The following is a 14,852-nucleotide window of genomic DNA, read 5'->3' on the forward strand; positions in this document are numbered from 1 at the left end:
ATATCACAAAGAAACAGTACAATTTCCCCTTTTTTTGCCTTAGTTCTAGGAAACACATCACAGGAATGTGCAAAGCATCGTTAGACTGTGAAGAATTGGTTACCATTGCAAAATGCAGCAGTCTGATTCCGCAAACATATTCTTAAGAACATGCTTCTCCTACCCTATATTTTTTATATAAATCACCTTTTCTACTCCCTTTTTTCATTGTGTAACTGCTGAGTCAGCTTATTTCCAAACTTATCAGAAGTTATGAAACTGCAGTCAGTATCCATCACAGCTTACACCACTAAAGGCCTTGATGGGTATTGTTCAGTGTGGAAAACAACATGAAGTGGAATAAAAAATACCACTTCTATACTGCATTTCCTATATGCCATTTCTTTATGACACCGTATATTGTTATTCCAGATATATATTTAATTACTCATAATAAATTATTCTATAATTTACATGGATAGGAACCACACTGTGCTAGAATATGTAACATAAATAGCAGTATTTTACTTTTGTACCATAGATATAATTCACTTGCTAATTGGATTCTCACATTTGGACATCAGCCTTTAATCTCACGCTTCATTGACCAGGAAACAGTTGCATTTGTTCTGGGCTTCTTAATTGTGATATATCTCTCTGATAATACAACAGCCAGTCAAACTCACCCGATGCTTAATATTGTCCCATATGAAGTGGGGCCATCCCGTCTGTGAGGCGTCCTTCTCCTCACTGTGTCCTTTAGGTGGCATTCACAGGAAAAGCAGGAGGTCAATGATCATTGTGTCACATGACACCACATGAGACATAGAATTGCTGATCCACGTCACACCTGAGTGGATAATGAAAAATTAAAATGTTAGCTTCCTTGAATTTTTCCATGGCAAATAAATATTTAACGAAATATTTATGGAAGAAGCATCAGAAATTTCTAAAATGGATAGAAGAGTTTTGGTTTAAAAACACAGGGTAAAATCTCACAAGTAGAGCCACTTGTAGGTCTACCCATAAGTCAGCACAGTTCCAGATCAAAAGAGAGTCCCAGCATAACCATTGTCAAGCTGTTGTTAAGCATCACTGCAAGATCCACTGTAATGGACCCTCTGCAATAACAACAAAAAACACTGCTATCTGTAAGAACAGATATTGCAGGCTACAATATCCTTTTTTTTTTTTCTTTTTCACCTCTAATTTAGTTAAGGATTCATAATTTAAAAATAAAATGCAAAATCAAAAAACAACCAACAACGAAAACCCCCAATTTCATTCTACTTCTGCAACTGTTCAATATATTATTATTGGTGCCATATTGTGAAGTTTTTCAAGTTTATCAGGGTTTTGCGTAAAAATGTAATTGACATGTTTTTTTTACATGGCTGACTAGCTGAGGAGGGGAGCAAAAATAGAGAAGGATGCTTTCTTGCATGTAAATTCATGGTTTGAAAGTGTTGCACCATTTCTTCTGAATCATCTGAGTTTTCCTTGCCTTAAAACAGCACTGTGGCTCTTGAGCTCCGGCTCTGTACAGCCCCCATCTTCAGCGCTGGGAGTTACACCAGACAGCTGGGTGTGCAGGGGGAGACAGCAGCGTCATACAACCTGCATTTATGTGAACCCCTGATCGCAGACTTCCATTCAGAGATGATTTTTGACACAGGAATGCAATTTGAAAGCACAAATCTTCAGACATCCACTGTAAATACACGAGAATTACTTCAATGGGACAACAAAAATTTATCAGCTGAAGTGCTGCCCTCTAACTCCTACAGGATTTACAGGATTAAATTCCTAGTGTCTGTTTAAGATCTCAGTGCCATATAATTCTTTACTTCTAAGCCTCTTTTTTACCTTCTTTCAATCACAAAAGTTCCCTCAAACCCATGCAAATATATTTTGAAACATGGATTAGTTCTCTCATGTTTAATAAAAGTCTACTTAAATTATTTTTCAGCTTAATCACTGAATATTGTGATGTCTTCCAATGAACTGAATGTATCTCTATTCTGTTCAAACAAATCCACTTCAGTGTTAACATTTTAAGGACTTATTTAGAATATAAACAATACACAGACTGAACACCCAGACTTTGTTCCACAGAAGCAAAATGAAACAGGATCTTTTGATATATTCCCTGTTGTATTGCAAATCAAAAACGTACTTCAGTTCCTTCATTGTGTTTTGCATAATATTATCCACAACACTTCCCCTGTTTACTTTTTGTGATTATTGCAGTTAGGCCTTACTCAAATCCAGAATCAACCTGTCTCACAGGACACCAATTTCTCTGTCTATGGAAAGCGCTGAATAACGCAAAGGACGCCAGGCCTCATTTTCATTCTACAGTTTGCACCACAAATCCAGAAGCAAGTTCACACACGAGTAATTTCATAAACCTTTATAATCTGATAAAAACTGGGTAGATGGGACGCGCTGTGCTGGTGACCAAGCGAGGCCACTTGTGCACCAAAGGCTGCCCCGGCCCCAACTTCGCTGGGCTCCCAAGATGGCCCCCGCCGCAGGCGCACCCCTTCCTCCTCGCTGGCCATTGGCCTGACGCAGACCTCCAGGAGGGCGGCCGGTGCGCTCTGATGGGCTCTCCAGCTGGCAGGTGGATGCAAAGCTCCCCCAGCCTGGCTGGCAGGGCTCACCGGCTGAGGGCCCTGCGGAGGGAGCAGGGGCTGCTCAGGCCTGGCCGTTAGCTGAGCTGCCCCAGAGGGCCGCTCCCCCTGGGGAGCTGCCTGGATTCAAGGCAATGCCATCAAGAATAAAACACCTTCCCCCCCGCCTCCATCTTTGCATGTGCGCTGCACTATCAGCTTTTTCAAATTATTCCTCAATTCCACTCCAGATTCCGTTTTCGACAGCAATGCCACTCACATTTTGCACTGAGCCAGCGCAGAAGCACAGCATTAAATGATTTCTAGTTAATGTCACATTCTAGTTCTGGTTTTATTTCCATCGCTATTGGAGAGATCTTAAATTCTAGTAAATCTGCTTTGATGGGAGTTTATTTTAAGTTCAGGCATATATTCTTGTTTAGTTTGATAAACATCTTCCACTTTTTTCTACCTACAGGGTCTATATTTTGAGCCTTAAATACTTGATTATCATCCTATTAAACAAATCTATAATCATTTAAAGACTAGCTGAAGAAGAAAAAAAATCCTCGCTGTTCTGGACTGCTAAAACCTGTGTACAGCTACACAACTTCTCGCTGTCTTTCAAAAAATTGATTTTCAGGGCTTTGCCATGAGCCTTTGCAGTGCTTAAGACAAATGGATTGTATTACTGAATCCAGCCCTCGGGAATCTTTCTTCGAAATAAATCAAAACCAGAACCATACTTTCCTGCAGACCCACTAAAAACCTGGATAAAAAAAAAATTAACAGCTCCACAAAAATAAAATAAATCTAAATTTTATATGACTTTATGTGTAGAACACTATTAGCATGTTTATAACAATTAAATGGAAAATGCAGATAACAGAAAAACACAAATAACCCTAAGGCACAAGGACAGTCATCACCAAGTAGGCAAAATTAGCTAATAAATTATTGTGCAAAGTTGTCATTTAATATTACCTGTCAACCCCTTCAGTTTCATTTTGGCCAAGGTCTGGAAAATGAGGTCAAGATCAGTTTCTGCGCATTAATTCAGAGAAAACTGTTGTAATAATCACAGACTTTCTGAAAAGTGAGCATTTTCTGTGGGCTCATTAAAATCCCAGTTAGAAAAAAAAAATCCATTTCAAAGTTCAACATAAAGTGTAACATTCAGCCATAGCTAACTATGTATATTGATACACTTAGAGAGAGTTCTCTATATAGGTACATACATACCCATTCACACTCAAATACGCTATTCACGTAATTAAGCATAGGTTTAGTGACTCATGTTGTCCTGCCACACATACAAGGGGGTAATTAATGTGCATGGGCTAATCCTTTTGTAAATTGCAAATCCTTTTGCAATTTACGAGCTGGGGTCAGTACAGCTGGTTCCTTCCTCCCTTGCATTACTAATTTATTGCTGTGCAAAGCAGCTACCTGTTAGATGAAATCTGAGGCTGCTGACATCCCTGAGGTTTCCCTGCAGCAACACCACCATTGGGTGGGCCCTGATTTTCTGCCCCATCTCTTGAACACATTAAAGCCATTTGCTCTAATTTGTTCCAGGTGGCTGTGGTCCTCCCACGAGGTCGTAAATGGGGACTATAACTCACCATACACATAACCACCCTGATCACCTGCCGGTGTCCTGTGACCAATACAACTTGTTTACTAGCAACTGCAAGAGGCAGCTGCATCGATTTCTTCCTGCCAGGAGAATCCTATTGGGGAATAGAATCTGAGCACTTGTAGGAAAAGATATAAACATTAGTATGGGGGGAAGGGACATAAAGGCCATACTTGTTATTATCGGCATAGTAACTGATTTTAGACTTTTCCTTTTATCATCAACGGTGCTCTAGGTTGCTCTTAGTGCATAAAGAATATATTTGTTCAGTTACCTTTGCAGAATGCAGATGAAAGAAAGTAAGAGCTTTCCCTGAAAACTGCAACTTCAACCCGTGATTTCCTGCATTTCTAATGTATAGGAGGATGTGGCTGGTTTTGTTGTTGTTGCTTCATATGTCCTTGCAAATTCACATTAATTTCAACTAATGATGGCCAACAGATCAGTCCAGAACCCTGATCTGAACAATGAGCCAGCCAGATTTGGCTGCTGGATGGAGGGGTTGGCTAAGAAAGCCAGCCAGAGAAACAGAGAATTTGGTCGCATTGAGCAGGGTTTCCTAGGAAAGCTGCTATTCATGGGAAATGTAACTATAGTGGTTTGGGCTATCTACCTGCCTGGGAATGAACGTGGTCCCCGAGCACATAAAGATTGTCCCTCCACAGCTCAAGCTATTCACATTTGCTTCTAACTTTAGTTTCAACTCGCATCTCTGAAGTTCCTGAGTTGTTTTAGCCATGTTAGATCAGATTTCCCGTCTCTGCTGTGAATGCTATGCTGTTTTCATCTGAGCAGGTGTCCCTGAGCTCCTCGTGACCCAATCAATTATAGAACTTATTTTTCTTGCGGCCAAGCTACATTTTTCCTTTGATCCATTTAACCAGCCCATATTTGCTCTCTGCGAGGTGAAAACCAGAGCCATAGCTGAAGGCATTTATTTGCTCTGTGACTCTTTGGAAGAAAATAAGTTGCCAGTATAAAGCCATATTTCTCTAGCATGCATTCAGAAAGGCCCACGCAGCCTCTGAGAGTGCAGCAGAAAGCGATCGGAGCCAAAGGGCACCATGTTCCACTTTGTGTATATGCAAAACCTGGGGCAATGCCACACACCCACCTGCTCACTGAAAGGTCCCACAGTGTGGTATTAGTAGTAGTTGCTTATGGAGGAGTGAGTCAGTGCAGATGATCTGTCCAAGTTTTTTGTATGCATAGTATTCACTTCTGCAGAAATATTACACTGATATTTAAAACTAGATTATTATTTTTTTCCCTACGTAAAACTAAGCTCATGAAGAAGAAGAGATAATCAGGCTTCTATCGAGAATCAACATTTATGCCAGTAACTTTTGGCACACCACCAATCCATCTTCATCTCAGTGTGTTTTACCATAAGTTATACCTTATACCAAATTCTTTGAGTTCCTAAGATCTACACAAAATCCTCATCTCACCACTTCCCTTACTTGCTATTCCTCACGCAGGCCCCAGAGCATTATCAGTCCCTTGGACTGCCCAGCAACAATTCTTAGAGGCTTCCTAAGCCTTTTTCACTTTATCATAAGGATATTGTGTCCACTCCCCCACTGCAGGATGCAGCATGTACCCCACTAAATTAAAACTTCAGCAATAGTCTAAGATCCAGCTCTGATCCAGAGCAGACAAGTCTAGTGGATGTAAGAAACTAGTCCCTTCTCTGGAGTGCCTGATAAATCACAACTGCTGCTGGTGCTCAGTACTTCTGGAAAAAAATGGTATTAGATACCCTAGAAGCTGGTCTTTAAAACATACATGTAGGTGATTTTTCACGCTTGGATAGGGTGTTACAATCTGAGGATATAATCTTACATTTTTTTCAATGTATGACATCAGAGAGTACCATAGTATGAACAGAAAAAGCTGAGATAGAAAAAAGCCAAGTCTTGTGTGCTCATTTAATGCGGTTGAACAGGTACTGGCTTGTATAAATCACAACCCTCTTCATTCTGAGTTAAAATAATGATGATGATGATGACAATGTCACTGTTCTGGTATTTTATTATAAAATATTTTTAACTTCAGCCCGTATCTGTGTTCAAAAAGAAACAATCTTAGAAAAATAATTTTACTCCCTTCAACAATTTTTTTTTAATTCTGTCTGGTAAAAATGAGTCTGGCACTCTCTTACTTTGGTCATTAGACAAAAACTGCTTTCTTCTTCTGTGAGAAGCAGTACCAACCTCAAGTTCTGTAATGAGCTGCAACAAGGTGATGAAGTTGCAATGAATAAACATGCCCAAAATTTCAACACTAGTAGCTGCAAATTTCTGTAATATTCCTGGGCACTCAAAGTTTCCTATTTCAGATCAATGTATAAATTATAATTTAATTTTATTGCATCTTTCACTATGTTCCCAGAAGCACTTAGAGTTGTAATTTGCCATTTTATTCTAAATGGAAGGAGTACGTTTTGCTCTCGCTCAACCACGTAACTTTATTGACTTCAGTGAAACAAGGCACCAAGTCAAGTCTAACTGCAATTACAGTATGCATATAGAACACTGTACTTGCTATTTACAACACTGACAACATTTTGTAGTGAGAGGTCAAGGCTGATCCTATTATATTAAAGCATAAATTTATTCAAAGGAGCAGCAATAATATATTGAGTGTAACTGAGTTCTGCTTTAGTTTATTTCATCTGTTAACACTTCCATTTGGTACTCACCAAACTATCAAGTTAACAAAAAATAATAGTACAGTACCATAGTGCTGTGCTTTAGGTTAACAGATGGCTACAGCATGTTATGGTTCTGCGGTTTGATTTAAATCAGGTAACATGAAAGGAAATCTTACGACCTTTTATGGAAACACTTTCTATAGATAGAGACCATAAAGAGGCATGCTATATAATTAACCAATAAAGTTGTGTTTCAAAGCAAATGTTAGAATACTAAACGACGAATGGAATTTAGGCTTGCTGCAACTCCAATGAAAGGATATAAGTGCTTCAAGCTCTGCTGGGAATCTTTAGAGGTTGAATGTTCACATCGCCACACCCATGTTTTGACGAGCATGCCCAGAAGCACAGCTATTTCACCTCTTCCTCACCCAGCCCACAGTCCTGCTCTGAGAGAGGCACAACACTGCCTTAACAGCGTATCACGGATCGCGTCCATATCAAAGCATTCATGATACAACAGTTCCATAAAATCATCCAGAGTTCACAAGGTCCATCTTTACAAACTCCCCAACTGACAGACAATACTGTAAATGTATAAAAATATCTGCATAAGCATTTTGCATTATAATTTGGCAACAAAAAAACGCATAATTATAAATGTAGTCTCTGCCAGGCTTCGGTGATGGGAAATCTGAAAAAAGTCACTAACGGGGAACATCCGTTTCCCTTCCCCACACAGACATTGATTTAGCTGGTGCTTTACAACAAGGGCACAGGAGAGTAAAGCCTGAAAGTGAGGAGAAGCGAGGAATGAGTCGTTCCACCCACCGTGCTTCTCAGTCACTGCAGGGTGAAGACCCCTTGGGGGGGTCTTCAAAAAAACCAAACTTTAGGAGGGGCTCAAAGCAAAGGTAGTTTCTGCTCTGTGAGCCAATGGCAGCAGTGCAGAGGACAGCTGCAGACTTGACAGCTCCTGCTGCTCCAGCATGCACAAGGCAAGTCCTGTAATTGGGGATCCACAGCTTTGGGGGATTTGTCCTTTGCCTGTACTAACATCACTGATGCAAATCCCCACAGAGATTTAGATCACTTTGTTCTCTACCCTATGCTTTCTATTAAACCATGTTTGCGGAGGATTAAAAGCAGCTGATAAGGAAGGCTACAACGATAATGTGAAACAAATATTCAAAGTGCTTTAGGTAATATATGCAGAATTTAGACCCATATTCCTCAGACAGAGTCAGAGGAATAAACAGGTCACAGTAAGGTTAAGTCAACTGGCAGACACAACCTCAACTGGTTAGGGCAAAAGCATTTTGCTGGCAGACGTTAAGCTTTCACTGCCCACCCTCTGTGTTGGAGCCACATGGTTGTTTATATTCTGAAAAGCAATGACAGTTTTTTACTAGCAAGTTAGAAAGTAAAAACAGCTAACTACATAGCCATACCCTCCTTTCTCTCCATCCTGCAAAACTGCCTGGCCCTGAAGAGGAAGACAAAGATTTTAAAACTACGAAAACTTTAAAAATATGAAAAGTTACATCTCAAGCCTGGACTTTAAATAATGTATGCTGAAATGTCATTATTTCTTTATAAGAAGGTTTAAAAGAAACAAGTAGCTTGGGAAGAACACTTGGTGAGGGTTGCTCACTGAATTTTGCTCCAGCATAGGTCTGATTGGTTAGATGTGCAGAAACAGGTTGCAATTTGATAAAATGGGACTCTAATTTTGATTATTAAGAAAATGAATGTTTTTCTATCCCCCTTTGACAGAGATAGCAAACATCGCCAGCACAGTTGTGGGAATAGTGTAGAGTGGCTTGACATCTCTCTTCCCAAATTCATGACCAAATGGTAAAAGGGATCCAAAAGATTGTAGGAGGAGGAAATGCCTGTCAACTCACTCGCTACAGCTGACTGCAAATGCACAATAAATTACATTTTCTGATGTTTTTCCAGACTAGCTTTAAAATCCTGAAGTGATTGGATGTAATCTATTATTGGAATAACAACATGAGCATCATTAGAGAAGGGTATTTCACAATATTAAAAGGTTTAAAAAGTACAGCTACAGCATAGAATTTGTACTACTTTATTTGGCAATCTATGTGCAGGTTTGTCACTTGTACAGCTGTCCCTAATAGGGTCATTTCTATAGCAACTGTATGGTGGTTTGTGCTTGAGGATGATACGAAGTTTGCAATAGCACTCCAAAAGCATTCCACATTATAAAACCACTCAGCAGAGTGATTTGCTTGCTATGTGAGGTGATTGGATAGTCTGCTCTGAAAAGCTCAATTTCACTCCTATTGAAATGCCTTGGCTTTCAAAGTGGTTAATCTTATTTCTTGTATGGAAGATGTGTAATCTGGCCTGTCATTAATGTTCTGGAGAGGGTAGAACTTTTTTTCTCTTTAATCATCGTCATAAAGTTCACAGAATCATTTGTTTCAAACTACCTCAAAGTTTGAGATTCTAAACTAAAACTTGATGACAGAAATGTCAGTGCTCTGTTCAGACATGGCAAGGACATCTGGAAGCTAGGGAACATTAAACAAACGTCCTATTACACCTGTCCTGCATGGAGGTTCATCAAATGAGTACCCGGCAGCAACTAAAAATTATCAGCTTGACTTTTAGCTGGTGACACATCTCTCCTTGACCCCCTGGCAGCAGCAGAACTTTCAGTGCTTAACTTCACAGGCCGGATGAGCAAGAGTCTAATACAAAGAGAACTTTTAGATCAAAATAGAAAATTTGAAATAAAATGCTCTAGATAAGTACTGGAGATACATTTGCATTAATAAGCACTTATAGACAATTATTTCTACTATTTGTGTTCTGCACTACCTGCTGGCATCTTATCAGAAGATATCCAGTTAGATCAAGTTATATCCCTGAACTCAAAAGCTCACAGTCTAATGAAAAAAAACCAAAGCCAAGCAAAGCAAAGCACATAAAAGTGTAAGTAGAGAGGGAAACGTGTGATGGAGGAAGGATAATGGGAACTAATTAATAAATTTTCTAAGTAAGACTCAGTTTGTAGGGAGAGGAAGCACTTTCTGTGAGATAATATTATACAGCAGACAAAAGAACAGACATGGTTTCAGGCGTGCAACACCAGCAAGGTCTGAAAAAGAAACCACAGACTTCGGGCTACGGGTAGCTTGCAAACAAATCCCCATGTTTAAATTAATTATGGTAATCATTTATAACATTTGAAAGAAAAAGCACCTTTGGAGGGAATGTTAGCAAAAAAGGCGATGATTAGGTCCAGTGGGATAAGCTTGACAGATAACCAATTAATTATTGTCCTTGGAACACCTAGGGCATCTTACACAGAAAACTGCAATATGCCATAAAAAACAGTATCTACTGAATATATGATTTGGACCCAAGAGTCCTAAGAAATTTCTTTTCCATGCAAGGATGATGTTAAAGATGAAGCTGTATTCTCACAACTATACGCTTTTGTCTGTTCTCACGTATTTGAATGAATTCACCCAGTGCATAGCAGTTGTTTCATTGTCTCTAAAGAGTTTTCCCAGGGACATCTGATGCACTGGACGAAGTCTGTTGCACCCTGGAAATCCTATGTGTATGGGCCACTCTATGATAGGGAGTGTTTATTGTGGCAGCTTTTACATCTATTTCTTGGCTAATGTCTGCTTTACTTAGTATGTTTTAGTCTGTAAGAACTTTCTGGTGACAACAGTGGAAAGAAACAGCAGGTTGTTAGAAGGCAGGGAGAGGGTGTCTGTGGAAAAATTATTTCACCGTATGATCTACTGCCAGGAGAAATTATAATACTCAGCATCTAGTTAATTTGCCTGCTGTTTTATACCAATGTAAAAGTCAAACGAATTACATTCTTGTTAATGGATTTGCTTAAAACAGATTGGGTCAAAATGCAGATATTTATACACCGCAGTCCACCTAGAATATCCCTCAGCTTTTATTTTACTGCAGTTTTTCAAGGAACTTTTAAAAAGAAGTATTCCCTGAGACACAAATATTCATTTCCTTTGATACAGATATATTATTCCCCCTCCATTTTTGTTCTCTTAAAAAAAGAATGAATAGATTTTTGGAACAAAAGAAAACTGGGTAGTAGTTTTGCCATAATAAAGGAGGACTGGAATGGAAGATACGGCAAAGCATAAAAAGAGTAACAATGACTCTCCTGGAAATCTTAGTGTCTTATTCAAACCCATACTAGTCACAGAAGCAAAGTGCAGGATGATTCCAATGGGAGTTGAGTCTGCATAAGGATAACGAGACCAGAAATATCTTTGAATAAGAAACAGCCCAACTTTTAGATAATTACCTCATACCAGAGCTTTTAAGAGAAAAATGAGGCATTTTCTTTTGAAGTTTTAAAAGAATCCTAAATCTAAAACTGTACCTATCAAATTAAGCAATGTTCTGTTTATTTTATCTTGAAGCTTTGTTATCAAAAAACCAAACAAAACACACTTTTAGCCAGTATTGATGACTGAACTTGATTTCACATTTTTAAACATACCTCTTTGAAATCAACATTCAAATTTCCAAGTTTCACTGATATCCCTTTTTGAAAAGTGGAAGAAAAATGATTCCCAGAAAGATAACTTTCCCAAGAGAAATGTAAAATGAGTGAAGTGATGAGGAGACCTTAATTCTCATTCCAGTGACACTGATCCTCCTTGAATGCTGCCTGAGCAATAAAAAATGGCAAGGAGCCCATATTAGTAGTCCTGTATTTTAAGTGTCTGGATATCATAGAATGATAGAATGCGTTGGGTTGGAAGGGACCTTTAAAGGCCATCTAGTCCAACCCCCCTGCAGTAAGCAGGGACATCTTCAACTAGATCAGGTTGCTCAAAGCCTCATCCAGCATGGCCTTGAATGTCTCCAGGGATGGGGCCTCTACCGCCTCTCTGGGCAACCTGTGCCAGTGTCTCACCACCCTCATTGTAAAGAACTTCATCCTAATGTCTAACCTAAACCTACCCTGCCCCAGTTTTAACACCGTTGCCCCTCGTCCTATCGCTACATGCCCTTGCAAACAGCCCCTCCCCAGCTTTCCTGTAGGCCCCCTTCAGGTACTGGAAGGCTGCTATAAGGTCTCCCCGGAGCCTCCTCTTCTCCAGGCTGAATGACCCCCACTCTCTCAGCCTGTCTTCATAGGAGAGGTGCTCCAGCCCTCTGATCATCTTTGTGACCCTCCTCTGGACCCGCTCCAACAGGTCCCTGTCCTTCTTGTGCTGAGGGTTCCAGAGCTGGACACAGTATTCCATAATATTAGAATAATATTTCCATAATAATAATTAATAATAATAATAATTCCATCGTATTCCATAATCCATAAAAAAATCTGTATTCCTCAATTCAATTTAGAATAATACTAATAGCAATTCAAAGTAATCGAACATATTATGTAAAGCACAGAAAAAGGATTCTGCATTCAGCATTACCCGTAAAGAACAGACTCTTCTGATGGCATCAGAGGTTGAGACAATGTTCCCTGGTGCTGTGGCTTTGAGAGGCTGGGGAACACTAGAAAAGTTGTGCAAACAGACTGACTAATTCACAGCAGCAGTCAACTTCAGTTTGTACCGTGTCCGTGGTTTTTCAAACGTGGTATGCAAAACCCCCATGTGGGAAGCATGTGCAGATACATCCAAATAATTGCCTGGAATTTACACTCTTACATTAGGCTTCAAGATGTATCTGTAGTTTTGAGAATTTTGTCCAGAACAGCTTAGCTAAAACATAAGCCTTCAGTATTTTTAGTATTTAGCATGGTTATAACTGAAAACAAATAAGTAAAATAAAATAGCCCTTATAAGCTGTTTTTTTCTCATTTATTTTCTAGTGAACAGAAACAACTGTTAATTAAAAGCTTTGACAAACTGATCCCACCAACTAAGGGGAACTTTTTTGTATAAAAGAGAAGGGCAAGAACCCTGGCTGTGGGACCGACAATATGATCAGGGCTTCTACTTTACATAACGTGTGCCAGCATCATCAGCGTTTGATCACCAATGCAGGTGATTTTCTGACAGACAAATAGTATTGTCATGAGCATGTGCATTAGACAACTGCTGGGTACATTTCTTTTGATAACTTCACCAGCATCTTTATCTCAAATCTTAATTTTAAAATCTGGAGCTGTCACTTGTCAGAGGCATGTTTAGACTTCCTTTAAAACCATTACACTTTCAATGCTAACCTGCTGGCGCTAAGAAGCATTTCCACTGAGTGTTTTATTCAACAAGACCCAAGCGATAGTTTTGTCAGATGTGCTTCCTGTCATCCTTTATTACACTAGATCTTTTGATACTTGAGCGGAAAAGCTAGAAATAAAGATGAAGGTCAGCAAAATGGGAAGAATATAAAACTCTTCTTTCACTATTCCTGTTTTCATACTGTCCATCAAAACCACAGTTTGAAAACGCCAGATAACACGAGTTCCATTTTTATTTTAATCACTTATCTGTATGATACTATAATAACTTAATGGCTATGCAGCAAATTTATCACGAGGATTACAGTCTGACAATTCTAGATCACTGTTCTTTATACAGGGAATTCAGTGCTAATTATGCAGTTTATGTGATCTGATACTTTCAAAGGAATGTCCTTATACGTTAGAAGACAATAGGAAATATTTAAAGGTTTGGAGCTCAGATGAGGATCTGAATTTCTGAGACTGCAATAGTGAGCTGTAAATCTCAAGTGGGCAGGCACTCTTCCTCCAGCTATTCAGCGTTTACGTTTCTAATCATGACAAGAAATCAAAAGTAAGACATATTAAAGTATTTCAAAGCTTTTAAAATGCCTCATTTTAAAAAATGAAACAACATTTTCACATCTAAACATGTTCAAATCTAAATTAATATGACTTTTCGGGTTCCATTCATATCAAAATTCTCATCATTAATTTTCCCACCGCTTTAAGCAATATCCTCATTAAAGGAGATGCGGATCTTTAGCTAAAGCCTGAAAATATGAACATGGCACTGATCAACAACTATTGCAACTATCTAATGAGCTGTTATACGGGACTGTGTATCTTTACCGTTACGTGTGTCCGAGCATCACCACTACTGAAACCATCTATCTTAAAGAGCTGTTTCATCAGAAAGATTATTTCTCTTCCCACTGCAGAGTAGATGTAGCAGTTGACGCATAGGAGCTGCACATGCAGTGTCTGCTGCAGCTTAGTTGTCATTTAGGAGAATTTGAGAGTTCCTTTATCTTGACTACGTTCATTTCTGTCCTGCTTGTAAAGCACAACAGACAACAGAACACAAAACAGAGTGCACTTGTATGCGAGATCATCAAAAGTCCATCATTGGGATTTTAAAAATTTTGTTTTGCTTGTAGTCTGCTTGTTTTTTACATTGCTGTTTTTCTAATGCAGAGTAAAGACTGTAAGGACTTCATTTATTTTTAAAATAATAGTGTTTATATGTCACAGTGCTTGAGAGCATGAAAATCTTGATCTGGGCACAGCCCAGTTCCTTACTACCATTTGTTGTTAAGTTTAACTCCTACCATAGTGCCAACAAAAGAATAATGCAGCATCTACTCCTAAAGAAAGTGCTACAGCAGTGATAAGCAGACACGCTGGACATGGACAAGGTGGTGACAGGACAGAGGTGATAATGAGAATTTTAAAAGTAGCAACATAAACGAATGCACAATCATTTGTGAGTTGAAAAGGGCAGGTCCTCTTTGAGTTAGCCACCACTTCTTTCAGTATTTACTAGATATGATACACTATACAGGGAATATAATATTCCCATCTGGTATTTAAAATTCCAGAAGCCTGACTAGCTCTTTAAATGTTATCATATGTTAAAATAGGAAAAGCCAGATGTTACATTTACAAAGTCAACGTTCTACATCTTCTTAAAATCCAAGAGCTGCCACTGCTAAATCTAGCCTGTCAGCACTGAACAATTAGTCAGTT

At 39.0% G+C, this 14,852-nt stretch overlaps 1 protein-coding gene across 8 annotated transcripts in view; it reads left to right on the plus strand.

Moving 5' to 3' along the window:
- B3GALT1 (beta-1,3-galactosyltransferase 1) overlaps positions 1–14,852 on the plus strand; it is a 214,697-nt gene that overhangs the window by 175,117 nt on the left and 24,728 nt on the right. For 2 of the 8 annotated variants that reach the window (XR_008467610.1, XR_008467612.1), the window contains one exon: positions 1,494–1,961. The exons of the other annotated variants lie outside the window; for them this stretch is intronic. The gene's annotated coding sequence lies outside the window, so the exon portion shown is untranslated. Of the gene's footprint in view, positions 1–1,493; positions 1,962–14,852 lie in introns of those variants that run through there. 8 annotated transcript variants of the gene reach the window in all.

The sequence above is a fragment of the Rissa tridactyla genome, chromosome 7, assembly GCF_028500815.1.
Source record: "Rissa tridactyla isolate bRisTri1 chromosome 7, bRisTri1.patW.cur.20221130, whole genome shotgun sequence".
Lineage (NCBI taxonomy): Eukaryota > Metazoa > Chordata > Aves > Charadriiformes > Laridae > Rissa > Rissa tridactyla.